This window comes from Tympanuchus pallidicinctus, unplaced genomic scaffold (assembly GCF_026119805.1).
Source record: "Tympanuchus pallidicinctus isolate F22 unplaced genomic scaffold, pur_lepc_1.0 scaffold19, whole genome shotgun sequence".
NCBI lineage: Eukaryota > Metazoa > Chordata > Aves > Galliformes > Phasianidae > Tympanuchus > Tympanuchus pallidicinctus.
This window is the reverse complement of record NW_026294710.1, coordinates 3,869,196-3,897,099: the sequence shown is the minus strand read 5'-3', so window position 1 is coordinate 3,897,099 and position 27,904 is coordinate 3,869,196. Positions and strand designations below refer to the sequence as shown.

Below are 27,904 nucleotides of genomic sequence, written 5' to 3'. Positions count from 1 at the left end.
GATCGTACTAATTGCTGCTGCAGGTGGAGATTTTATATTTATTAATACATCTTTATATTTTTAAAATAACATATTTATTAAAATATCTTTGGCAGTCTTCAGCCATGTGAATAGAAATGCCTATGATCACAGTGAGGTTAATCTCACTGAATGATTCAACCACTCAGAGTATTTTTAGGAAAATGATGAGGAAGGGTGGGTACTCAGTTTCCCCATCGCTTTTGGACACAAACACGAAACCCAGCAGCATATGGCCCTCTGTCAGACTGGGGAAATCCTCCTCTTCTTTCACAGAGGCACCAGCAATTTCCAGGAATCCCCCTGGGCAGTGGCTCCTAAAAAACAGGTGGGATTGCACAGCTCCAGGCCTGTTTGCCAGCTTTTTATCCACCTGCTGCCCTAATTTGGCTGTTCTCCCCTCAGTCCCTTGCTCCACACCACCCCTCTGCATCTCTGCCTGCCAATTGCTTTTCAGAAGGGAAGAAGTCAGACTGCTTAATGAGGACTTCATGGCTACAGGATAGTAGCACTACTAAGCAGAATTTAGGGCATTGCTTCATCATGGAGATGAACCACCTCTACCACTGGAAGAGATGTTACAATACAATATAATTTCCCATGTACTTGCTGCTTACTTATTAAGCTGTGTTTTGAATCTCGTGGCTTAGACCTCAGAGCATATTTTCTAGAAGCAGTTGATTTTATGAGCAAGCAGGAGGTTGGCAGGCTACCAGGGGAAGTAGAACCAAAAAGTGATTTTCGTTCTCCAAAGGCTAGTAAGCTGACTGCTGGTAATGTGCCAGGTGCTCCCTAGCTCTGACAGATCTGTATTCCACATTCACAGATCTCCTGAGGAATTCAGGAGTCTCCTTGTTAAGCCTCTTAAATCCCCCTGACATTTCCAACAGCAACTTAGATTTTATCACTAATATAAGAAAACTCACAGTTTCTCTGGATGTAGTCCACCTTATCTCAACAATTGAAAGGGAGCTTGATAAAAGTATAAAGACCTTTTTTGTTTTGTTTTGTTTCTATTGATATATGAAACCACTTGAATATGCCAATATCCTTGCATCAGTCCAAAGCAAATAAAAATGCTCTGACATACTTGAGCATTTGGTGCATTACCACTCCGGCACCGTTGAGCCTCCTGAACAAGGATAGCAGATGAAATTGTACCCTGAGCACCACAACCATAATATCTGTGTATTCATGTAAGTAGTGTGTTTGAGGGCACCTCTGGAGATATCTAGTTCAGCTTCCCTGTCCAGAACAGGGTCAGCTGCAGCGGGATGTTGAGGGCTGCTCCTAGTCTGTCTTCTTACTTTCTCTGAACAACTTGTTCTGTTGTTCTATCTTCATGGTAAAAAAGTGTTTTCTTTTGTGTAATTTCCCATATTTCAGTTTGTGCCCATTTCCTCTTTTCCTGTCACAGTGCACCACTGAGAAGAATGCCTCTGCTTTCTTCGCTCCCCACATCAGGCATTTGCAGACACTGGTAAGGTCCTCCAGAGACTTCTCCAGGAATAACAATCCTCCCAGCTCTCTCAGTCTCTCCTCACATGTTGATCCTCCAGTCCATCACCTGTGTGGCCATCTACTGGACTCACTCCAGTATGTCCATGCATGTCACGTACTGGGGAGCCCAGAAGGAGACACAACAACCCACTGCCAAGCACAGGAGAAGGATCACCTCCCTCACCCTGCTGGCAGAGTTCTGCTCAGTGCAGAACACCTCACTGGACATTTGTCTACCCTTACTTCAAGCTTTTTTCTAAAAGAATATTTTAGGAGACTGTGTACTAAGCTTTACCAAAGTCAAGATATACAACATCCACTTTGCCTTGGTCTTTACTGGTAAGATTTGCTTTTGAGGATCACAGGCTCCTTAAGACCAGTGAGAAATGTTCTTCTTCCATGTCATCTCCCAGCCACAGAGCCACAGAGTCAGGAGACATGTGGGTGGGAGGAAACTGCAGCATAGTCCACAGCTCTTGCCATGGTTCCATCTCCTGCTGGCCCTGCTTTCCTGGCAGAACATGTCTACAAAAGGCAGTGTTATTTCAGACTGCCTCGCATTCACAGTAAGAAACTTGTGCTATGCAGGCATGTATGACTGCTGTCAGATTGCCTACCTTATTTCTTACTTCACTTGGAAGTCAGGTAGGGCAAATTGATAGAAGAGGGCTGTTGGCAACCTGAGCCTTTCAGTGATGAAGTTATGTGCAGAGTGAAGGATGGGCCTGCTGGAAAGGGAGACTGTTCAACTGGTTTGACAGATAGAATGTTGAGGGCCTTCCTTGTTTCTGCCATTGCTTTCCTAGTCATGGCAGATCTCTTTCGCAGGGCTGAAGATTAATACCTGCTGGCACTCCCCAACTGCTGTGACAAATATTTCTTGTAACATTAATGAGGAACAGCATGGAACTCAAGTCTGAAATGAAAACACGTTATGTGCTAAGGGTGCAGAAAATAAAAGCTCAGGCATCTGCAGGGCGGGGAGCTTCAGTAGTGATGCTGAAACTGCCTTGAAGTCAGCTTGAGTCTGAAAAAAAATAAATTCATTTCTAGCAAGATGTGAAGAAGGAAAAAAAAAGCTATATCGTTTCCATTATGAAATAATTGCTGAGATGTGTTTTAGAATAGCTCTACGGCTGATAAAACAGGGAGCAGAAATCTGAGAGTTAGCATTGGTGATAGCTCTTCTGTCAGAACTTTTGAGTGCTTCAAAGAAAACAAGATAAAGCACAAATCTCTGGAAAATGTTGTGCCCTGGATTTTGCTGGGGGAGGGGTTGAGGGAAGAGCAAAATGTTTCATTGATATCTAGTGTGAAACTGCCATCAGTGAACATTCTGTACAGCTGTTGCAAAAACGTGCCCTGCTCATATAGTGAAAAGAAAGGAGGGAGAGAAGATGAACTCAGGAAAACTTTGTTCAAAACCTATTCTAAAATCTACTTAAGGAGGATGCTTCCATTGCATTCAGATTACAGTCTGATGAATGGAAAACACAGAAGTAGACATCAGTGTTCAAGACAAATCTCAAGAATGGCTTTTCAAAAGACATGCTGTAGTTAAATACACTCATTCACAAGGAAGCAGAAAACTGTGGACTGTGTGAGGGGCTTAAACTTGGTGTTTAGAAACATTTCCTGATGTTTTTTTCTTTCTGTATCTAGAAGGAGTAAAAAGCAACCTTAAAGGACATCAGAAATCGACACAAGTTTCTGTGGGAATTTTGTTTTGATTTTGTTTTTAAAATCCTGCCCAATTTCCTAGTGTTCTTAGTAAAATATTCTGATAAATATTTTAGGAGGATCACTTTAAAATTCTGCTTCAAGAATTGCAGAGTCAGAGGCATCTCACTGCAAAGGAACAAGGCAGAGTTTCAGTCGTGTTCTGAGGAGCTGAACAAACAGACCAGGCAACCAGTAATCAATTCAGTAAGCAGTCTAGGTGCATACAGAAGCCTAACACATACATGAATGACACATGGTAACCCTCTACTAGAATGCTTGCTGCATTTAAGTGTTCCGAAGTTGTTGTTTATGCATGCAGCATACAGATCTGTTATATAAGCATTGTATTCACACACACATATAACTGCACACACACTGTTGCCTATCGCATTTCTTCCATACAAATAACCATTTACTTTTGCTGTCTGCACTCTTGGGAAATGAGGCCAATCTGAGGAGCTGAAGTTGTTACATGCTGAATAAATGAATTTCTGTTGATGTTAAGGTGGTAGTGAACTTTTAAAAATTACCTATTCTTCACTGACCTCTCGACTGGATGCCTTGCCTCAAATGCAGCACTGCCTCCAATACAAGCCATGTCCCCTAGTCACTGATGCACTTTAAGGAACTATCAGGATGTCTAAAAAGCATGTGCACTGTATTTTGTAAATTGTCTTGGGGAACTGACATTTTGTATGAGCTGTATAAAGCTATATTTTGGCTCTACAGAGATCCTTAAGAGCCTCAGTGCTACGTCCAGAAAGGTTTCTGTCAGTGCTAACTGTAGTTTAAGCTCTAGTACATGTAATGGATGTACAGATCCAGGAATGAGACCAAAAGAAGTGAAATTTACAGCAGCCTACCACGCAGCAATCAGAACTGACCACTGGATGTGGTCTTTGATTCAAACACAGTTTTGCGAAAATAGAAAAAAATCAACAACAAACGCTTTCAGAAGATGTTTCATTCTGAACTGCTGCTGATTTGAAGATGGTATTATTGTGATAAACACATTTCAATATCTTTCACTCTCCCAGGTGAAATCCGGCCATTACTCTGCTTGTGTGAGCGGTGCTCTCACCTCTCCAGCAGCATGAGTTGTATGACAGAAGTGTGAACATAAAGAAGCAGTTGAAGATGCAGTTTCTGTGTGGGTTCAAGGACACAAGTGCATTAACTCAGTTTTGGAACGAGGGCCTACCAAGATCTGTGTAAAGGCTACAATGCTTTGCTTAGACTCTTGTACCGAGGTAGCTGCTGAGATTGCCCGTGCTGGAGATCAGTGTGCACACTCCCAGTCTACTTGTTTAGGAGCACATAAGGTCAGACAGTCTGATTATACACTTGTATGCCATTCAGGAACACGGACACCTCCTGACCATCGAGTTTATTTTTCTGGGAGTGGCAGCATGTCATGCAATCCCTTCGCTGACCTTTCCAAGTCCTTCACACATCAGTGCCAGAGGAGCTCTGGCTCTTGACCCTGCTCTCTGCTCAGCCTCACAGGGGAGTCTCAAAGCAGACCCTGGATGCTGCTCCTGGTCCCTTACACTGCTGTGACTGATTTGTTTGGGCTTTCTCACATGGGAAATGTTTCAAAGTACTTTAAAATCAGGTTTTGGCATTTTTCTTTTTGTGCACACTGAGATGACTGACCATATAGTACAGTCATGCACATATCTCTTGTCCTATTTTCAAACAAATGTCACTCATTTTAAAATGATAACACCTAAAAGTATGCGTACGGAGAATTGAGAGAATAAGGCATAAGTATTGCATAATGATTTGATTCAGTGATACATAATGATTAACACATGTTGCAAAGCACTTGGATTTCCAATTCATACAAACTAGATAAAATACCTAAGAGCACTGCTCTTGACATTTGATCAGTGACACATTTTGTGTTTCTGGAGATGCCTTAAAGGTTAGTACTATATTTCATCCTTCCAAGCTCTGTACTCATCTCAGTCCGATGGAACATCACCTGGTGCCAAGGAAAGGCAGGCATTACTTAAATCACATTCTAACACAAGCTGTGCAGAAGTCTCACTTGGCGTCCTCTTTGCTAGCAAAGTTAAAAGCAGAGGAGGTGCTCTTGCAGATAGTTGCAGGGAGAGGAGAGGAAAGGAGAGGAGAGGAGAGGAGAGGAGAGGAGAGGAGAGGAGAGGAGAGGAGAGGAGAGGAGAGGAGAGGAGAGGAGAGGAGAGGAGAGGAGAGGAGAGGAGAGGAGAGGAGAGGAGAGGAGAGGAATAAGGTCTGAGTGTAACTTAACCACCAAAAGGAGCAAGGGAAAATAAAGCAAAGTGGGGTGAGAGCCCTGAGAGGAAGGCACCAAAGTGTAAACAAGAAAAGCTGGTCCATATGTTGGAAAATGTATTCAGATCATACATATGCAGAGAGTTTCATGCTGGATACCTGCTGTAACTCTGGCTGATTCCTGCTCTTAGCTAGCAGAGGCAGAGGGAAAGTGGGCTATCACAGAAATATCACTTTGGTGATACCTCTAACAGGAAGTTTAGATCCCCGGCACAAGAAATGAAGACATTCCTGTAAAATGACACTGGAAAAAAAGCATGGCTGATAACTACTAACAGGCTGCCCAGGAACATGGTGGAGTCACTGTTCCTGGAAGTGTTTGAGAAACTTGGAGATGTGGTACTGAGGGGCATGGGTTGATGGTTGGACTAAATGATCTTAGTGGCCTTTCCAACCTCAGTGATTCCATGATTCTGTTTCTGCTGAAATACCAAGGGGAGAGTGTTCTCTGTGAGCTGCTGAGAAGTGATGTGGAGAAAAATATGCTTCTGGTGAGCCACATGTTAGCTGGAAACAAGAACCTGCCCTACAGCCAATGCTCCTGACTCACTGGATGACGTAGTTCTTGTCCCAGAGCACTGTCCTTCATGGGTTAGAAGAAAAATATGTATACGTATAAAGGCTAAAAATATCTCTGCATGCCTTGTGCCTGCTGACAAAGGGACAGCCCCAGCAGGTGCACCTGCGCAGCAGGCACTGCTCCGGTGGAAAAGTCACTTATCCGTGCTTGGAGTGTTCACCCCTACACAAAAAGAGACAGCCAAAAATAGCTCATACTGCAGAAATCTCTTAAGATCAGTCAAGGAGCTCCTACTAGACCATTTTTTACAAATACAGCTGTGCCTTCCTTGCTTATACATGTCAAAAAGTGATGTGAAGACATAATTTGTAGTGCAGCATAAGATGCAAAGTGAAGTAGCAAATGTCCCAAAGACCTGATTTTTAATTCCACTTCGAAGGTGAGGTCTGATATTTACTGCAATGTGAAGAAAGACAGGGTGGAAATTTTTAACAGTTTGTCAGGTGAGGCTTTGCAAACATTGCTGTGACACGATGTTATGAAGTGGTTCAAATTTTGTAGCTGCTTTTTTCAAACAAGGAGTAAGAAGTGTTGAAAGAATAATTATTGGATTTCGTAGGCTGACACTGCAAAAGTAACTTTTGCACCTTACTCAAAGCAATGATTGAATCCAAAACCAGAAATGGGAATATATATTCTCAAAGTTTTAATAGTCTGAGCTGGGGAAGGAGATTAACTTCTGTATTTGTATGTATGGTCCTACTAAAAGAAGCAAGACATAAGAAGGCAGCAAAAGCAGACAGTACTTCCACCAATTCAGACTCTCTGCCCTGGGCAGCCTGGTCTAGTATTAAATGGGGAGGTTGGTGGCCCTGCATGTGGCAGGGGGGTTGGAGATTCATGATCCTTGAGGTCCCTTCCAACCCTGGCCATTCTGTGATTCTGTGATTCCGTGATTCTGATTCTGTGCTGCAGCTTTGTCTTTCTAGTATAAATATTTATGTGGGTGGATCTGGCTCCATTTTGCCCTTTGGTAGCCAATGAAATACCTGAGGCTTCAGACTTCCCTCTTGTCTCCCCATCTCCCAGTATATAGCTGTAATGGATAGCAGAGCTGACCCCAAGTGGCCATACCATATGCATCATGCTCAACATCTGGGAAAGAAGAAGGGAGCTCTGAGACTTCTAAGGTGGCTGTTGTTTGGAATCTGGCTAGGCATGGATCTGCTTGTGGGAAAGTGGGGACTGCTTTTGCATCACTTGTGTTTCTCCCCCTGCCCCTTTCCTTCACCTGTTAAGCTGCCTTTACCTCAGCAAATCAATTTTCTTGCTCTCCTCGTTCATTCTACTCTCTTCATTGTGCATAGGCAAGAGGGATCCAGAGAATGTACCTGCTGGTTGCTCCCAGCAATCTCATGGAGATAAGTGAAACATAACCAGGAATACCAAGTTGAAAAGGGTTTAGCCTCCAAAATTCCTACTGGATATGGTCAGACCCAAGCAGACACAGCATCAAGGCACCAAGACAGGGAGCTGCATCTGCTGCCCAACATATGGACAGAGCCTGAGGGTCAGGGACAGTGGTGTCCAGGGTACATCCAAGAGAAAGTGTGGGGAGAAGTGTTGCAATCCTGGATATTAATACCCCAGCCTTGCTTTGGAAGTGTACCTAGGCAGGGATCTTTTCCAGAGACATTCCCACAGTCAGGCAGATGGGCCTAAAATTGCTGCAGTCATCCTGCTTAAGCATTGCAGATTTGCGCTGAAAAGTGGATTGGGTCATTACATCCATATCTTACATAGAAAGTCTAAGGACAAACAACCAAATAAAAAGCCCAACCCAGAAGATAAATGTTTACTACTGAAGTACAGATTACCCTCTGAATCACACACAGCTCCTGATTAACTCCATCTGATAGGAAAAATAAAGCACTGTAGCAGTAAGTCACAGTAAGATACCAGTTGGCACATCTCTCTTTTCTTGACTAGAAATGAGGAACCCATTTGCTAAATGCCTAGAAGAAATGGCAGCATATCCTTAAGTACTTGCTTTCAACCAAACATGTAATTCTTTTGTGTTACCAAATGGTTAGTGCCATCATATTTGCCCAACAGTACCATGAGAAATTTGCAATTGGACAATTTAGGAAACTCAAGCTATCATCCCAAGGGGGGCATAGGGGCGAACTTTTCTTCCAGTCCAGTTATAAAGGAGTGAGCCCTGCTTAGCTTTCTGGAAGAAAAGTCCTTGAGTATCCTCTGGGGACACCTGCCCGCAACGCTGGCTGAGCTGCCTGGAGATGGGCGTTTGGGGCTTGCCTTGCCCTTCGTGTAGCAGCTCTCTAAGGCTTGCCTGGACCACTGGCCATTTTGGGTCCCATCCTGAGACCGTGGGCTCTCGTGTGCATTGGAAAGGGGTTCTGGGGCACCCAACAGAGTGCAGAGTTCTACATTTCACATTCAAAGGGCAAATGCATGGCTTGTAGGCAGTCAAATTCTTAGTAAGAGTTGGCACCGAGGAGAAGGATCTTACATGCCACTCATACCCTTGCATACAGGTTCACATTTCAAAGGGAATTGAATAAACCATCTGGTATTGGGAGGGAACTTAATTTTAAGCTGGAATCCATCTCAAGTGCAGAGAAAGATGCCACCAAAGAAAAAGAAATTAAGAGAAAGAAAACAGGTTTGTAAAAATGCAGCGTGTTACATTCAAAGTACTGAGGAAATGTATCTAAATTCTCTGCAAAATGGAAACTCTGGAAATGACAATGACATGCGTTAAATAAGTCAACACATTACTGAGAGACAAATAGTGTACAGTAGCCAATTAGCTGAAAAACAGCATGAAGGCTCGATTTTCATTCTTCATTTCTAGAAAGAGAAAATATATTTTCCCATGAGAATAAAAACACATTAATGATTCCTTTTTTTCATAGTAAGCATGAGAACACGATGTGACAGGTATGCATGTGTGTAATGTCTAAGAGTCCTAACTTGAAAGGTTTCAAAGCAGTGACAATTCAGAAGTTGCAGTCACAGAAAAAATCATATTCCTAAGATGCTGTGAAATAATTGGATTCATATTTAGCTTTGGATTAAACCATGAAACCAAAGAATCTACTTAATCAAATATATGAATACTTGCCAAGGACACAAAATTTTTTTCTGTCCTATTTGAATATCACAATTCTAGCTCTGTGAAGGAGGAAAGAGGGATGGTCTAGTATATATGGTGCTAGTTTGAAATCTCTGTTCAGTTCTTTATAGCTGCTCTCTGTGACCCCAGACAAGTAATTAAGCTGCACAACAGTAAAAGCACTTTCTAACGTAATTCCCATTGGACTTCCAGTGATAGACAGGGAGGACTTTGGCAACCCTTGTCTGGACACTATGCTCTCCATGCCTCAGTCTGCTATTTGTAAACAAGAGATAATAGTATTTCCCTCCCTAAGCGGGTATTTAGGTAATGTGACAATGGGAATTGAACTCCTTGTAGACACTGAACTGATCGTACGTACCATATGCATGCATACGCACAGTACGCTCAAATTACTGCTGCCTAACCCTGTGTCATCTTCAATAAATACAAATGTGGCAAAATGAGCTCAGAGCCCCAAAACATTTTGATATGCTGAATGCCCTGTTTAATGGGACTGAGTGAAATGATCGTCTGCTAAACTCCTTCTCACCCTTCGGAGGGTTTAAGCAGAGCTTCCCCTGTGCAGCATGAAATTGTACTGCAGCATGGAATACCAACCCCTCTGAGAGCAAATATGGTCCCTGCCTCATCTTGTTAATAAATGCTAAAACACAGAAACACTGCCAGCTTCGCATGTTTTAACCTCCTCCTCTTCCTCAGCCACAATAAAAAGACCTGCCAATTCTGCTAGTAAAACATTTCCTACTGCCTCAGCCACCAGCAGCCACAATGCTTTTCTCCCTGAATTACAATTGCAATGCATTATGCAAGCAGTTTAGCAAAGGAGAAAGTGCTAGAAGCATACGAGAAATAAAAATAGAGCCCCGCACAGAATACACATGACTTTGCATTTTTCTCTGGGGATTACAGAGGAACAGGCCTGGCCAGTCGGGCGAGCCGAGATTTAAATCCCAGCCTTGTTAACAGCATGACACAACTGGTTGTGCATAACGGCTTTTCACAAATTTGCAGAACGTAGACAACAACTCCAAACGTTAGCCCTGGCTATTGCTATCATGTCATGTCTATCATTGCTATCATGTGGCCAAACTCTAACTCCATAGGAATGCCATTCCACAAGAATACCAAATGTTTTATGGGTGAGCACGCATCTGGGAGGCTGTGGACCGTTTTATGTTTATGAGCACAGATATTTTCCCCAACAGATGTGGGATTCTCCCTGTGGGAAATTTAAACTCCTGACAATGAAGTTCTCATTTGTGGGTTATTTAACACCTGCCCTCAGGATTCCATGAGCTGCAGGTTGAAAACTGTCAATTTAAGTATCAAACAGTTCAGCCGCACAGAAGGGTCTCTCTGTTTATGAGCCACAGGAGGAAGATCTTACCTGCCTGGGTTGGAGGCAAATTGAGGTGAAAGGCTGAACCTTGGTGGCTGTGGGGTGCTTATGGGAGATTCCTTCCCAGGATTTCTTGTTTCAGGGATATTTCAGGATGTGGGGGGGAAGAATCCATTGGGAACTGCACTGAGTGTTCCTAAGCACAACCCAGTGCTGAAGACTCCTTCCTCCTAGGATTACTCCGGAGCTCTGTGGTCACAGGCACAATTCCCTGCTCTCCTTTGGACCAGCATCATGGTGGCTAGGACTGGCCAGCTCTGCACCCATTGCCTCCTCAGATGCCACCTTTGTCTCCTTTACTCCTGGTGGCCCCCTCCCAAGCCCAGTGCCAGGAGTCTGAACCCCGATCTGCATCCAGCCCCAGCTGAAGCCCCACTCCACAAATAACCCTGAAGTTAGCACACTGTCCGGGACAGAAAATGTAGCATGCTGTGCACCTCACCCCAGCCTCAAAGCTTCTGTGTGCTCTTGCTTTGTGCTGTAACTCTGAGCACCTGGCCAGGGATTAGCCATGAACATGAGAATGCTTTCCAAAATGGAGCTAAGTCACACGGAGGCCTCACTCTCACACATGAGACCATTGCCCTGTTCTCCTGTTGGCTTTATGCTGGGGCTGCCTCTTCTCCCTGCCCTTTTCTCTGTCTTATTCCACTTCTGCAGCCTTCTTACACTATGTATTTCCCAGATTCCCGAATTGCATGTTAGCTTTTGGGACTGCACAATGTAACTGGTCTGCAAGCGAGAGATGTATCTAGAAAAAAAACCGTCAGCTGGCTGTGCCCCGTGGACCATGATGGCAGCTCAGGGAGCCCCAGCCTGTAATACTGGGTTGCTACATAATTCCAGGAAAGCATGACATGAACTCGACACTTTTGGATTAGCCTGGTGCTCTTTTTGCCTATCACAAATTGTTTTATTCGAAGTATGTGATATAAAGCCTGATTTTAGGGTCAGAAGCTTTCAGGCTAAGTTGCGCACGGGGGGCTGCACAAGGAGATGTAGGAGAGAAAGAAGCAAACCCCACTGCTGCACACTGATGGTTATTTTTGCTGTCCTTTTTATCTGAAAAGTTTTACCTCAGCGTTCCCAGCTCTGGTTTCAAAATCTCGGCTCGCGGTCACCTCACAGACAATGTTGATTTTCTGTGATCTTTGGTCCTGTAAATATTAACTACTATCAATGTGATTGAAATGCCTGTGGTGCTCCGGAGGCCAAGTGCTATGAACCTTAGCCTACAAAGCTTCGTGACTTTTGTTCTGCTGGAGCCAGTGAACACGCTTCAGCCCCTGTGTGATATGAATCACAAGTGAAACCAGAACACTTGCAGATAGAGTTGGTTGTGTAACAGCACAGCCGTGCTGCAGACGTGCAAAAATGCTCTGCTGAAGTCACAAAGAGGACTTGGAAGACCAGGGGCACCGCCAGGAACAAGAGGAATTCACCAGCTTATTGCCTTATTGCTCACTGACTAATGTAAGTGCTACCAAGAGGCTGCTCTCTGGCCCAAGTCTATGCTGTGCTCCCCACTATCAGTCATGTTAGGGGCTGGGAGAAGTCCTGACCACAGTGCAGCCCTCACCACCCCACTGTACACAGGGCATGTGGCCATGGCACAGAGCTCTACAGCAGGGCATGGGGACAGGAGGGGCTGTGCTGATAGGGCTGCAGGATGGGAGTAGAGGGCATGGGAGTGCAGGACAAGTGTGCTGCTCCCAGGATCCTCCCTGCTCAGGCCTTGAGCACTGTAGCCTAGGGGTCTGTCTGATAGCAGGGAGGGAGAATACCTTTTTCTTGTTCAGGTCAGCACCATTTTCAGCATGCTTTCACAATTCCTTCCATGCTGCACCATGTGCCACTGTGCAGGAGCATGCTTAGCTTTAAGGTGAGTCCATCCACCTGTGCCCACATCCAGCATCTTGCACCCTGCCTCCAGCATCCAGCATCCCACTTCCTGCTGGCACAGGGACACAGCCCCTCACCTGATCCCTGCTGGGTTCCCCCTGGGATGACATGCCTGGAGGCTTTCCTTCATCCCTCAGTGCCCTGCACTGCTGTTCGATGCTCACAGCTTCTTCTCTAAGCAGAAACAGTCCAAAGGAGTACATCACAGTAAGATGACTCACAGCTCAAGATCACATTCCTCTAGGTTTTAAAAGGAAAGGGTAATCTGATTTTTGAAGCCTGAAGAGCTGCACAGCACACTGTAGATGTATCCAAATAACCTGTAATAGCCCTATATGGAGGTCAAGGTAATTCTGTTTAAAAATATTACTTTCAGGCAGAGAAAAATAGACTTATCCTGGCCAATGAGAAGGTACAGCACAGAACAAGGAGTGCCAAACCAGTTTTCCTTGTGGCAGAGCCTCTGCACATTACTGCGAGCTGAAGGACCACTGCTTTCCAAGCGTCAATCCATCAAACGCAGTGACCTGAAGCAGGAGTTGTCCAGCCAGCCACCATGCACCCCACAGTACTGGGGTCCAAGGTCTCCACTCCCACCTGCTCTAGGCACCTCACAGATAGAGTAACTCATGTGCCTGCTGCCATGGAATAAGCTCCTTGGGTAACCTGCAGCCAGGCCAGTGGGACAGTGGGTTGGTGAGGATGGAGGTGGGTGGCTCTCGGCCCAGCCTTCCTTCACCTGCAACACAGACCTATAGGCATTGCTTAAATATTCATAACTGGCAGTAGGGCTCGGTCCTGTGCTGCTTGCACTGGTACAACCCAAGTCTCATGGAGCATGAGGGCTGCTCTCCTGGTTCAGTGGCATTTTCCACTCCCTTGGCAAAGCCTGAGTGAGTGGGGTTCCAAGCCTTATTTTTCAACAATAGCTGTAGAACCCAAACCTGGGTGAGTCAGCTAGTGCAGAAAGACAAACAGATTCATGGCAAGGAGGTTTGTTCTCATTTGGGTTAGTTAAGCTTAAATCTACACCAGCTTAAGAACATCTGCTTATTGACATGCAGGAGTTGGGCAACACTAAAGATTTTTGCTTGCTAAGGGTTATTTTAGAGGGATTTAAAGCCTACCTAGGAAGGCTTGTTGAAAGATGTGCTGCTACAAGGACAGTGATCTCACAGCATGAAGCAACAGATTAGCCCATACACCTGAGCCATAATTACTACCAGGGGCAGCCTGGTGCACAGATGCCAATAACTGGCATATAACATCCTGGGGCAGGGTGGGACTGCAGAGCCGATGTTCCCTTCAAACCCCTGCCATGTGCATGGTGCTGCTGGGTGGGTGGAGGACACATGCTGCTGGGCTTGGCATGACCACAACCTGCTTCTGTAAGGGATCAGGGGAGAGGAAGCCTCAGTGGAGCTGAGTGCCTGGTCTGAGCTGAGCTCCTCTGTCTGTGCTTACCCACAAAGCAGCCACCTCACACGTGAACTGCAGTCCCCACACTGTGCTGTGCCATGTGCATCCCTTATCCACAAGACAAGCTTCTCTAGCATCACGGCATCAGAAGGGATGTACAGTTATGTATGCTATTCTTTCTTTCTTTATAGCATTAGCTGTAAAACATAGCATTTAAATGATACTTTACAGAGTTTGAGTGCCTTTTTTATGCAGACTTCCAAAACCAGCATAATGCTTGCCCATGCCCTCCGCAGGCATGGACAATGGAACTGCCTTTTCTGACTTTCAGCATGGATGAATGCTGCGGTTTTTAGAAATGAAAGATATTGTGAGGAGCTGTCAATATAGGAACTCCAGCATTTGGCAACCTGCTTCTTCCTTCTAGTGTCCATGCTCCCTTTACCTGGCTGCTGGTCTGGTTTGTTTTTTGATCAATTCATGCAATGTTAAGTGATTTCCCAGGCAGAAGTGTTCTATTTCTTTGCTCCATTTCCTGCATGATATAAAGGGCAAAACTCAAAACTATGATAAAGCTGATAAATAATTGATGGGATGTTTAGCTGTCACTACTGATCACTTTCTAGAAGCCAAGAAAGTACTCACAAAGTGCCCTTGGTTTGCAGCCCATAAAGTCCTGCCTTCATAAAGCTGAAACCAAAGCCAGAAAAGTAACAGTGCTAATTAATCTGTATGACTGTTGCCACCACCATCAACTACAACTGACAGAATGCACAATAAAATAAAACAAAATAAAATAAGAAAACTGCATGAAAACTCATTATGAATTTTTGTCAGCAAATGTGAGCACTGTGTTAAGATGGCATAAAGGCATTCGAAAAAATGCATTTTTGGTCTGTGGCTTAAAGAAGTCTCTTCCTCAAGCTGTAGTGAGGACATATGACTCACGGTGCTGATTGTAATAGGTTTTTGCCACATCCTTGCAGGAAGGGAATATGGTCCTCTAAAAAAATAACATTTCCAGGTGGAAAATGTTTTGTCTTCTCTCACTTCTTGCATGTGTGGCTCCAGAACAATAGCTCAGAAGACTCCTTCCCTCTTTCTCCTTGTTTATTTGGTGCAGCTCTGTCAGAACATAATGGCTATTCCCACTTTCTATCTCTGCACAGTCAGTCAGTCCGTTAGTTTTCCTGGTATCTGTCTAGCTCTTCAGTCTCATGATAAAGAAAACTAAAAACATAGGGCAGGAAAAGCACCACTTACTGGCAGAGGATCTCAAGAACAAGCATAGGGTCTGGAACTACTTCCTTTCTTTTCCTTTTCGCTGCTTTACTTCCTGGCACAGTCGAACCCCCTAAATTTTATAATAAAACATTGCATCACATGTGCTAATAGATCATACGGGAACTGAATAAGAGCAAAATAGTCTAAGGATTTCCACAGCCTGTGTGCCAGAAGAGCTCTCCCCACTTCCCATTATTTTATGACTAAGTTCAGGGGAAGACACTGAGGTAGTAGAACTGAGCTTCTGGGAACTCAGATGGCCTTGGCAGCCTCACGGGCTCACTGCAGGCTTATAGGGCAGCTCAGCACATCAGTCTTTGCCTCCAGTTCCTCAATTTCCCAAATCGTGCCACGAGCATCACCTAGGGTGCCACTGAGAGGTTAATTTTTGAAGGTTAATAAAAGATTTTAAGATCCTGGGGTAAAGAATTAAATGTATAGAGTTTTACTCAGTAGGCATTTGTGCTTTTTGATAGAAATTACTGTAAAGTAGGTCATAGATGAAAGAGAAGAGAGGCTTTATTGTAATGATAACGCTCTTTCAGAATATGTCACACTGGAGGTAAGATGTTTCTAGGCAGATTTCAAGCATATCCGCAGTGGTGCAGCTTTTATTAAAATGCTTCAGTTGATGGAATTTCTTACACCACAACTATACTGCAGGTAGATGTACTGAGTCTGTGTTAGCCAGTAATGTGGCCAGTAAGAGCTGAAAATCTTCTAACAGAGAGCTGTGCATGGGAAAACAGTTGTGTTGAAACTCAGAATCCCCGTGAAACAGGATGATTCCAGCAGCATTTAATAAGAAAAGATGTAAACTCTTTACAGTAAGGCTGAAAGTTGTACTTCGGCACCTGCAGAGAGAACATTTGTATTTCATAGTCTAATAAAAATACTTCAACATTCAAAGCATTCACATTCAAAACATTTCAGTATTCAGTACACAAAGTTTGAATGCATCAAAATCTTTTTTTTTTTTTTTTTTTTACTTTTATGTTATTCTGACTGTTTAAATGGCTCTACACAGTGCCTGGAAAACTGAAGCTGACACTTCAGCTAGGAACATGCATTAAAAGCTTAGAGCTGAAAATTGAATATACGCAATCATGACGTCCGTCCCTGCAATGCCATCCAAACTTCTCACTGCCTAAGGAACCACATTCTTTCTCCACAATCTTAACAAACATTTCTACTTCAATATCAAAGTACAAAACCTCCTGGATCAGGATCTACTTTGCCAAGTTTTACTAGATTAACTACTTTGGTTAAGACTAGGGCAATACAGTACTCTCAAGTCAACACAGTTGGCTACTGTAGAAAAACCAGCTTTACTGATAGAGGATTGCTGCTGGCTCACTTCTAGCATGGCCTGAGCCCAAATACCAGGGATCCTCCCTGTCTGTGCCTTATATCACTGAGATTGGTCAGGCTAGCAGCTTTTAGAGAGCAAATATGCTTTTCTCAGTACTGGGGCTGAATTATCCAGGTCTGGGTGGAACAGCAGTGAGCTCAGCCAAAATCCTAGGGGGAATCAGCATTGCAGTAGCAACAGAAAAACCCACTGCTCACATCTGCTGTGGTTCTGGAAGTGCAGCATGTATAACCCAGACCCTGCAGAGCAGGTCGGTCAGATGCGATGTGGCCATAAATAAATGAGACCTCAGTTTAGTGTAGGAACCTGTCTTCTGATCACTGAGATGGTGTAGATACCACAGATTAGAGAAAAGAGAGGAAAAGGGTTTCAAGGATCCTTCCCTAGTCCACTTTATTTCTTCAACTTTACCTACTAGTGCCCAGCCTGTTTTGCTGTCAAAAAACAGCCAAAAGTAACACTACTGGGAACTGATTCAGCTTGTCATGAGAGGACAAATGTCAAAATCTTGAAGGCATCAGGACAGAGAGAGAACCTAGAGTCACTTCATAATGTGGGCATGGAATTTCTGCTCCAAGAGAAACCATGCCCAGTTTTGTGAGAGCAGACAGCTGCAGGAAGGAGGGCAGCCAGGCTGTAGGAAACGAAGGACCAAGCTTTCCGCAAAGAAACTTTGGCTAGAACAAGGTGGAACTGCTCTCCTCAGGGGAAAAGCAGCCCCCAGCATGCCCTATCCCATCCTGCCAATGCAGAGCTCCGTGCTGGAACCATGCCATGGCAGGGATTGATGCTTGATGTGTCATTGGACATAAATGCCTTTTTTATGACCTTCAGGTTATTACGGAGATGAAAAATATTTGTGACCTTTCTTTAAACAGCAAAGCTCCAGGTGACTGTGTTCATTTTAAAGTGTAACACTGGACATTTCTGATTTCTTGGATATCTGTGGGATAGCAAACCCATACCTATCTGGATGTTCCTCGTGGGGTTTCTGCCCCGAGACCCATCCCTTCAACAAGGTCTTTCAGCCTGTGCGGATACAGCACACAGCATCCTCATGTCATAAGTAAATGCACTTAAAAGTAAACCCTCTTTAATTTTAGGTGATAAAGAGTTAACTTACTTCTTACTGCATGGTCTAGGACAGCAGTTGGTGAGTGAGCTGTCCTTTAATTTACATGAACTTAAATGCCAATGGTGATGCCCATCCCAGGCATGCTTCATTACCTGGGACCTCAGCTAGGAAAGCATTTGTTTGCAGAGCTGGAAATAAGTTGAAGCCCCCTGCAAAAGTAAAGAAGAGGGGCATTGTGCCAGAAGTGGGTAGAGTCATGAGACAACAATAGAGACTGGCATGCTGGGCTCCTTTAGTACCTCTTCTCTTCCCGGTAAATTCCATGCTCTTTCAACATTTTTAAGCATGTTTACTTACTACTAAAGTAAATAACAAAGTATAGGTCTATCACTCTTCCCACACAACAGAGTTTTGGGCTAGTAAAAACATACACTGCTCCCTTGTTCCAATTGTTACTGCCTGAGTCCTTACACAAAAGGAAAATGTTCTCCAAAAATTATTAAAAAGCTTGTTTAGTTGGGGTTTGTGTTGTTTTGGTTTTTTTTTCTTTCTTCTTTTTCTTTTTTAAACTGGCTAGATTCTCTTCATTTTTTAAATCAGTTCTGCAGATTCTTCTGAACTAAAGAGTCCAAAGCTAAATTGTCATTTTATTAACAAATTCCCTCAAGATTTTAAGTGGCAGAAAGCACGCAAGTCCTGATGGTCCTTGATGACTGTGTAGGACAATTCAGCCAACACTACTTACAGACTGGCCAGGGCAGAGAGACAAAGCAAGAAGCCACCTACAAAGCTAATACCAGACCCCATAGTTTATAATCAAATTAGGGCCTGGGTTACAGAATCATAGAAATCGCAAATCACAGAAACACCAAGATTGGAAAAGACCTACAAGATGATCCAGTCCAACCACCCACCTCTCACCAACAGTTCTCACTAAACCATGTCCCTCAACACAACATCCAAATATTCCTTGAACACCTCCAGGGTCGGTGACTCCACCACCTCCCTGGCAGCCCATTCCAGTGCCTGACCAGTCTTTAAGAGAGGTGCTATTTCCTAACGTCCAGCCTGAATCTCCCCTGGCACAGCTTGAAGCCATTCTCTCTAGTCCTATCACCAGTTACATGATAGAAAATGCCAACCTCCCAGCTCACTACAACCTCCCTTCAGGTAGTTGTAGAGAGCAATGCGGTCTCCCCTGAGCCTCCTCTTCTCCAGACTGAACAATCCCAGCTCCTCTTTCAGCGGCTCCTCTTAAGACCTGTACTCCAGACCCCTCACCAGCTCAGTTTCCCTTTGAACCTGCTCCAGGATCTCAATGTCTTTCTTGCAGCGAGGGGCCCCAAACTGGACTCAGTACTTGAGGTGCGGCCTCACCAGAGCTGAGTACAGGGGCACAATCACTGCCCTTTCCTGCTGGCAACGCTGTTTCTGATACAAACCAGGATGCCATTGGCCTTCTTGGCCACCTGGGCGCACTGCTGGCTCATGTTCAGCCGAGCATCAATCAATTTCCTCTACTCAGTCTTTCCATTTCCTCTACTCAGGTCCATTTCCTCTACTCAGTCTTCCAGCCACTCTGCCCCAAGCCTGTAGCGTTGTCTGGAGTTGTTGTGGCCAAAGTGCAGGGCCAATTGTACCATTACCATTACACTTACCATTGCAAGCAATAGCATGGGAACTTGTCCCTGCCCTCCCCTTTCACTTATCTAGACCACAGCTTTCCCATGGCATGGGGCAGTTGTACAAATGATGTCCAGCATAGAAGTAGCGTACCTAATTCCCACCTTTGCAAAATACCCCTTGCCCTTCCTTCTCAGAGACAGGACTCTTTAATAGGTTCCACATAACTTCCTATACATACTGAGGGCTATTTCTTCCCATTTTCATGGAGGTACCCCTTACATTTCACACAGTTCCACAAGTTATTCATTCAGTTGATTAACCAAGAAAACTTGGTTCCAAATGACAATAGGCCCGCAAGCTGAGTAGCTGGGAGAAAATACCATGCTGTGCTGTCACCCTGTGATTCAGAGGGCCAAGATTCAGAAGATTATTTCCAAGCTGTGTATGCCAACATTGTACTGGGGAAATTTAGGAGCCTTCTGTAGCATTACTTGCAAATTCCACTAGAGGAAAAGCACAGTGTATATGAGCTACTGGAACAAAGATGTATTTGTGACCCAGTCCCAGAAATAGCTTGCCCCCTGAGTAGGCACTTGGGTTTGCCCTGGATATTTGTTGGAGTTTACTCAATACAAAACAGAGGTGACAGAGCTGGAAAACTGCTTCAAAACTTGCAATAGCAAGCTAAGATAGTGGTGACTGTTCAACGACCTTTATGAGATATACTGGGCTAGATATAAACTTCTAGCTGATATGAATTGTAAGGAAGAACAAAGCAAGAGGTAACTGATAACTCTTTCAATAACTGTTGCTTGGCCTGCCCAGGGGGGTAGCTACATCCCCTGGTCTGCAGACTGAGGAGGGCAGAGATGTGCTAGGAGGTCCCTGTGGAGAATTATGGGCTGGATCGTCCCTGTGGAGAATTATGGGCTGGATCTTGCCCACTAATATACAGCATCCTACAAACAGCTAATATCTTTCTTTCTTTTTTTTTTTTTTTAATTAGAGAAAAAAAAAAAAAAAGCCCAAACAACACAACAGCCACACTTTTGTGACAGGATATTGAATTACTGCAACAAGGTGACTTCTGTGCAATTTTGCTCTGGACAGGTGATGGTCCCTCCACCCATACCCAACCGCTGGGGAGCTTGTGCTGCCTGCAGCCACTGTGCTTCATTTCTGCTACACCTCATATGCCACCTAGTGGCTTCTGAAGCAGGAAATTCCTTACTGAACATGATTTTAGACTCCCTGTTTCTGCCACTTATTAGATATTTCTCAACATTGCTGATGAAGAAGCAAGTTGAGGCACAGTGGTGTCATACATGGTGTATGAACCTACTGATGTGCAGGTGGCTGAGTGCAGTCAGATATCACAACATGTGCCAGCACTGCTGCAAATGCCCCCAAAATGGTCCATCCCAAGTATTACTTCACACCAGCCACAGTAAGATCTTGCTCTTCATTGCACTCTCAGAGTCTCTCACAAGAAATTTCCTCCACTTTGGGCTTTGCTTATAGCTCTTCCGTTTGCCCACCATGCTCAAAGCTGTCCTAGGGCCTGAGCCCTTTGGCTACTCACCACACCCCTCTATCCCACCACTGTAACCAAATACCTGGTGAAGAGTTCACTGGACTTTTTACTTGAAAGCAGTCAGTAATGGCAGGCACTTGCTACAAAATTGACAGGTTGGTTAAAATCCAAGATTTCCAAGAAAAATTTACATCAGAAATGCTAAAACAGTTCTTCTTCTTACTGACTTATTACATGGACCAGGGAGGATTTTACTGTTCAGTTCAGCAGTTAAACTCAGAGTGCCCCACATTCAGGTTATAATGCCATAGCCTTGTGGTTGGAAGAAAAAAAAAGTTTTGGCTAGGAACTATATTTTGTTTCCAAAACAATTAATTTCATTACTTTTTCTCCCGAGTGTGGCAGCCTAATTGCTGTGCTAATAAATACCTCTCCATCTCAGCCAGCCCCTAAGTGAGACAGTGCCTGCAGAAGAGGCTGGCAGAAACCCCTTGGAAGACAGCCAGTACTGTGGTCACTAGGGTGAGCCCAGCTCCAGCCAGGACATCTGGTCAACAGTCACAGAGCATGTGTTTGCTGTTACTAATGGAAGAGCTTGGTCATCCTCACATTTGGGAAATAGATTTCCAAGTCAGCTGGGGCAAAGAGAGGATCCAGACCTGATCCATGTTATCTCTAGCACCTGCGGTAGGCAATGACAGTAGTAAAGAAGATGCCGCTTTCCCTAACCAGCAACTTCTTGCCTTTCACTGCAAATTATTAGTAACAGGATAATCTATCTGAAAGTGCCAGCAAAGTTTCCTTTTGCATAAATTTCAGTATTTCCATTTGGGGTGATTTGGAGGAGTTTGTTTACTTCTTGAAGTAATACATGCCCAAAGCCACTGGCTTCTTTAACCCAGAGCACTGCCTCTGTTTATTCAGTGGTTTGTTTGTACCGTACCACGTGTCTCCATGCCAGGATATAAAGTACATATCTGCATCAGTTTGTCTTCTCGCTATACAGAACTCCAAAATACCAAACCTTTCCAGTGTTTCAGAGGTATTATGATTTTAGGGTACCAGTCTCCTGGCAAACTGGTGGGCTGTTGTTTTCTTCAGCATTTTTCAAGATAGTATTAGCCACAGAATATGTATATATATATATACAAAATGGCACTTGAATTCATGTTTCCTGTGGTTCTGATCCGACTCCTGGTTTAAATTCAGGTGCTGACCTTAGGTGTACGTACCACCAGTATTATATCTCAAGACTACACAAAAATGCTACAGTTAGTGGCAAAGCTGTGAGCTGCAAGAAATGTCCCTGCCTTTCAGGAACTGGTTTGTCACCACTGGTGAGGACAATGAAGATGAATGGATGCAATGAACAGCTACCCTGCAGTGTGGAGAACCGGCATTATTGCACCAAAGCCCTGCAGCTGCACTGGGTCGGTAACCAGGTTCCTGGGCAGCCATGTCAGGGCCTCCTGGGCAGCCATCTCAAGAGCTCCTGGGCAACCATGTCAGGAGCTCCTGGGTGGCCACATCGGGGCCTCCTGGGCAGCCATGTCAGGGGATCCTGGGAAGCAATCTCAGGGGCTCCTAAGCAGCCATCTCAGTCCCACCAAGCTGCCCAACAAGCCCCAGGCTCAGGGAAGAGTGCCCGGGAAGCACGAGAGGAAGCGAATCTGGTGTGAGCCCCTTTCTCCTGCAGAGAAGGCAATAAACAGCCATGTGCGTGATCTGCAGCTAGAGGGCAGGCTCATTTTCTTGTAAAACGGGAAACAGTTTGCCGCGGTTGCAGTGACTTTCAGAGCATTCAGCAGAAATTACTAAGCTGTAAATCACTCAGGGCAAAGTGGAGAAGTCTTCTGTATATTAATAAGGGGGGCAGGCAGGAAATCAACCCAAACACAGGAAAAAGAACAGCAGATACACAGCCTTCTGATTGCTTTGCAGCTCTGGTTTCCGCCAGCAGGGTCTGCTGCTGACAGCAGCCGCAGACTCACGTCCATGGTGGGAACGCTTCACAGCTGTGTCTCACTGCAATCCTCCATCGCATAAAATGTTCCATTGTTGTTTTTTGTGGCCATAGGACCTGGGAGTTGGTTGGTGGCAGTGAGCACAGCTGGAGCTGCTGTCCAGGACCAGGCTGTGTCCTGTGCCGCCATGTGTCCAACCAGGGCTCTGCTGGCACAGCAGCACTGGCTTTAGCACAGCATCATCAGATTCTCTTTGTCCTTTCTTAAAAGACCCGATGAAAAAAATTGGCTGTCAGAGTGCTGCCCTCTGCAGTGGGAACGTCCTTATTTAAGTGTATGGGAAACCGCCATACATTTAAGTGTATGGTATGACACCGCCTAGTATCAGTGCCGTCCTGCTGTTAATGCAATTATTGATGAGGCCAAATAACCCTAGAAGTGGCGCCTGAAAATTAACATCAGTGTAAATAATTCCAGGACTCAGATGGAACAAGCCTGTGGCAAAACACAAGTGCTTCTCCTGTTCCCAAACAGCCGTGTGCCAGGGGGCTTGCCAGGTATTGTGTCAGGAGAAGAGTTTCACACATGAGAGGTGAGAGAAGCATTGTAAAACTGCGTGCCAAGAAAGGTGGAAAAAAGCATCCTGAGCAGCCCAGGAGTGCAGCTGCTGGAGAAGCCCAGAGAGGTCCTTGGGGCTGTGCACTAGCGGAAAATAAATCGCAACACTGTGGAGAAAGATTTCTCAGCAACTTTAAATTTCCTTAAATATATTGGTAATACATTTTGACTTTTATCTAGTTTGCAGAAATGAGTCTGCAGCGTTTGTTTCCTAAAGCATTGCCCTGGATAGAGACGGACTTTGAACTGTGCTTGATATACCCTCTGCAATGATGGGCATGGATGGAGAGAGAGGCAGAGAGGTTTGCGTTTGCAGAAATGATAGGCAGTGTCAGCCTGGTTTGGAGAGGGAGATTTTGCCATGTTGGGTGTGAGGAAGATTTGACAGCTCCCAATGCATGCTTGTTGCCCTCCAAAAACTAGGCAGAATCTTAAAAGGCCAGCAGGTATTTGGAGGAGTTGCACGTGCAGCACAATGCACAGAACTGAAATGAAGTAGCCAAACTTTTTTTTAATAGTTACTGAGAAAAGAATTCCTATCACTGCAGTTCTTCCTATCTACAAGGGCCAAATCCTCATGGTTTGACACGGATATCTGATGCTGAAAGAACTGCTCATTTCAGTAGAGAAAGGCTTGGGAGAAATTTGGATAATGAGGATGCTGTTAGAAGCCTGGAGAACGTCTGGGAACACAGAAAGCCACAAGGAGTGCTGTTCACCAGCCTTTACCAAACCAGCTGGAAGGGAGAGGTGAAGGAGCATCAGCAGAAGGCAGGAAGATGGAGAGAGGTTTAAGCACAGGTGAGGCTGAAATGAGGAGGTGGAGCTGTGAGGACAGTACATTTATTTTTCCTGTTAACCAACCTGTAAATCAAGCCACAAACAGAATGGGAACATTTCATACTGAATTGTGCATATGAAAGAGACATGAAAGTGGAAGTAGTGCCACAGGATAAACTTCCTACCAGCAGCAAGCCATGACCTCAGATTTAACAGTGTCAAGGTAAATAGTTCTGATCCAAGCCCCTGACTGGCAAAGCAGGAAAATTACGCTAAATCGATGTTCATTGGACAAATTTTCCTTACTTACAAATATTCACCCAATGACAAATAGTAGGTATTTTTCTTTAATTGGGAAAAAATATAAACTAGACAGGAAGGCAGGGGTGGTGGTGTGAGCAGTCCCCACCATGTCCCTCGTGCCATCACCATCTTTGTATCAACAGCATCTTCTGCTCCTGCCTCTGCTCTTCCAGCGCACAGCCACTCAATGCTTTGTTTGAGCTCCAGGGCCCATACACTTCATGGAGAGCAGAGCTGCCTCTTGCTCAAGAGAGGAAATGCTGTGGTAGCTTCTTCCATTTCATGCATTTGCCAAAATCCTTCTTGCTTTGAAGCACCCTGCTCCATTACCTGTATCATTTCTGGTGCTGAAGTTTCTGTTGGACCTTCTCTGATTAATGATTAACTCCTTTCTACCAGAAATTCCTCTCCAACATAGAGAAACACCACCAAAAACTGTGCACCTGCATGCTTGTCTGTCTCATTTCTCCCTTTACTCCATCAGAGCTCCACAAAATATCATCCAGGGTAGATTCAAATCATTGTTAAAGGAGACTGAAAGCCTCCTGGTGCCTCCTACTTTAACCTTACTATGTGGCATTCCCTAACTACCTAGCCCCAGCCTCCCAGAAGCCAAACGTCCCTCAAAAAAAAAGTTAAGATGACAAGAAGACACTCAATTTTAGCAAACTTATCATTGATTATAACAACACAAACTAGTCCAGAGCCCTGGGTGGGATTATGCATGCACATCCATAAAAGAGGAATGAGAAAGAAAGCTGACAGAGCAATCGCTTTTATAACCCTCTCCCATATGGAATGAGGTCCTATGTGGTTTAGCAATTCGATGCTCAGAATTCCCCATAATACATTACAGAGTGCTGTTTCCCACAGAGGTGCAAGGGAGGATGCATGGATAGGTGAAGGAGCATACCCATGCTCTCCATAGTGCCTGTGTGACACAACCTGGCAGGGCACGAAAGAGGCTGCATCTGCCATCAGCTGAGAGGTTCCTGGTAATAGGAGGCAAAGAAGGAGCCAAATCCAGTTGAACCACAGTGTGCTCAGGCTTTTACAATGCACTTAAATCACAGCTCATTTTAACAAATCTCAGCTGTGCCCTTGCTGTGCATTGGTGCAGAACCAAGCTGTCCCAGTGCTGCCAGGAATGCCACTGCCAGGTCTCCCACTTCACTCATCTCCACTCCTCCATCACAGTGTGCACAGATTTCCACTATGGAAGGGAGCAGTGCTGGGCAGCAGGATCACATCCCTGTCTAGCAGGTTGTTAAGGCAGGAAGGTTTCCATTAAGTACGCAAGGGTGTTAATTTATAGCATGCTTACCTCTTCTCACCAAATACTCTTCTAGGTCACCTCTCTGCCTGCCTCTCACTGCCAGCTGCTGTCCTCCAGGTCGAGCAGCTGCTCAGCTACTTCGGAGGTCTGGAAAACAGAGACATGTATACATATATTAGATGGACTACAGACGGTGTAAATGGCTTCCAGCATTGCAAACACAAAAGCACGTTCCTCTGCCGAAACTGCTGTATGGACAACTGAAGGTAACTGTGCCCCAAGAGATTATCATTAATGGAGTCTGAATCCACCAATCCAAAGCTACTGCCCCATTCACAAATGCTGTGAATTTTTTTTTCCATCAAAAAGAATTTCTCAGAGTTGTACAACTTACGGTCTATTATTGCATCAAGGGAAATAAGACTAACTAGGAGCAGAATGAATAATAAATATATAGAGCACTGCTGATTTATTGTTTAAATAACATGCTATAGGAAGTTTCTACTAACTGCATCTGAGAGGTGAGGTCACTAGTTTCTAACAAAATAGTGCATAAACTAAACATATAGCAAACAGTGCTGCTAAAAATTATCGTATTTTCAGCAAGCATTGTGAGTATTCTCCAATAGAAGAATGGTTTCTTCATAACTCACTGGCCTTCATCAATTCAAGTCAGCTTCAAAATGCTTTTCAACGTCTTTAGTGTAGCTTCTGGTCATTATTATGAAGCTTTTAAGAAAAGATCATACCACTGAGCTCTGAGATCTGAATGAATCTTAGATCACAAATAGCCAAAGGACTGGGGCCTGCTTGTCACATGATGTCATTGTACTTGTTCCATGCAACTAAGGAGGCAACAAAGAATGAAGTCCACTGTTATCCAGGAAGATATATACAACCCACTGCTTTCATTCCGGTTTGTCAGGCAAGTGTAGATGTAGGTTATGGGTAACAAGCCTATTACAGCAGCTGTTGCAAGCCCAGGCTCAAGAGGAGATAAGTCAGCAGGAAATGCAAACAGAAACTAGACTACATATAATGATTGATCTCTTTTTTTGTATGACACATAGATTAACAAGCTCTCTAACTCCATAAAAATGCTCTCAGAGATGGCAAAACATAAGAAAATGTCAGTATGATTTGAATTGCTGTTATGTTTACAGTAGCCAGAAAGAATCCCCAAAACAAAAATAGAAAATCACTATATTTCTCTGGGTGAGAAAAGTGAAGTACAGTGGTATTTCTCATGAATTCCTATTTTAACTGCCAAATTTAAGCCAAAGAAGGGATTTTTGCCTAATAAGGAAATTCTTGAAAGCCTCAGATTATTACAGAAACTGTGAGTCTGCATTAACTGCTGATGGATACCAGTAGAAATCATTGCAACAGCAGCCCTTGTCCTTTTTTCTGTTGCACAGCCATCTCACATGTGCCTGGATAGAGAGTCATTTGTTCCTGGATCAGGGTGTCTCACTGGCACTGACACTGTTCTGTAAAATGAGGGCATTTTCTATAGGCAGCATTCTATTTCCATTTCCCTGGGCACAGTGACAGGGTCACTGAGACAAACTCAGAAGCTTCTGGGAATTCAGCAAGGTTGTGTGTGCTCACCTCCCGCTACCTGGAGACCTGCTCTGACATCGGATCCTGTCTCAGTGTTAACCATGGAGCTAGCCCATGGGGGTGACATGCTGTGACATTACTCACCTAGCTGGAAAGCTTCTTTGGTTTTACTCTTTACATATACATTCAACTGGAAATCTCTCATCAAGTAGAGCATGACGAGAAACAGTCATGATGAAAAAAACAGTTTTGTCCTTTGACAAGAAGCTTGAGTCCTCTGCAATGGAGAATGGGCAGTGGAAGTTGGCAGTTAGCAAAGCCTCTGAGCAAGGCTGTCTTCACTTTGGGTCGTTTGTTGCGTGGAGTAGCATCAGTGCAATGAACTGTTACACCACAGATAGCTAAGGGAATTACAAGCAGATGATAGCAGTGATAGTGCCTGGATGGCTGGTAAGGCCTAGCTGCATTTGACATGGTTGTGAACAATAGAGTTAGGCAATACAATAAAGAATTGGATTTGGGCCAGGCTACAGGAATACACAAAGCT

The 27,904-nt window shown here is 44.4% G+C and overlaps 1 long non-coding RNA gene across 1 annotated transcript in view; it reads right to left on the bottom strand.

Moving 5' to 3' along the window:
- The window catches only part of LOC128079529 (uncharacterized), a 54,748-nt gene extending 27,293 nt beyond the window's left edge, over positions 1-27,455 (bottom strand). The window contains exon 1 of the long non-coding RNA XR_008206195.1: positions 25,843-27,455. This is a non-coding gene — a long non-coding RNA (uncharacterized LOC128079529). The remainder of the gene's footprint in view (positions 1-25,842) is intronic.
- Between the last annotated feature and the right edge of the window lie 449 nt (positions 27,456-27,904).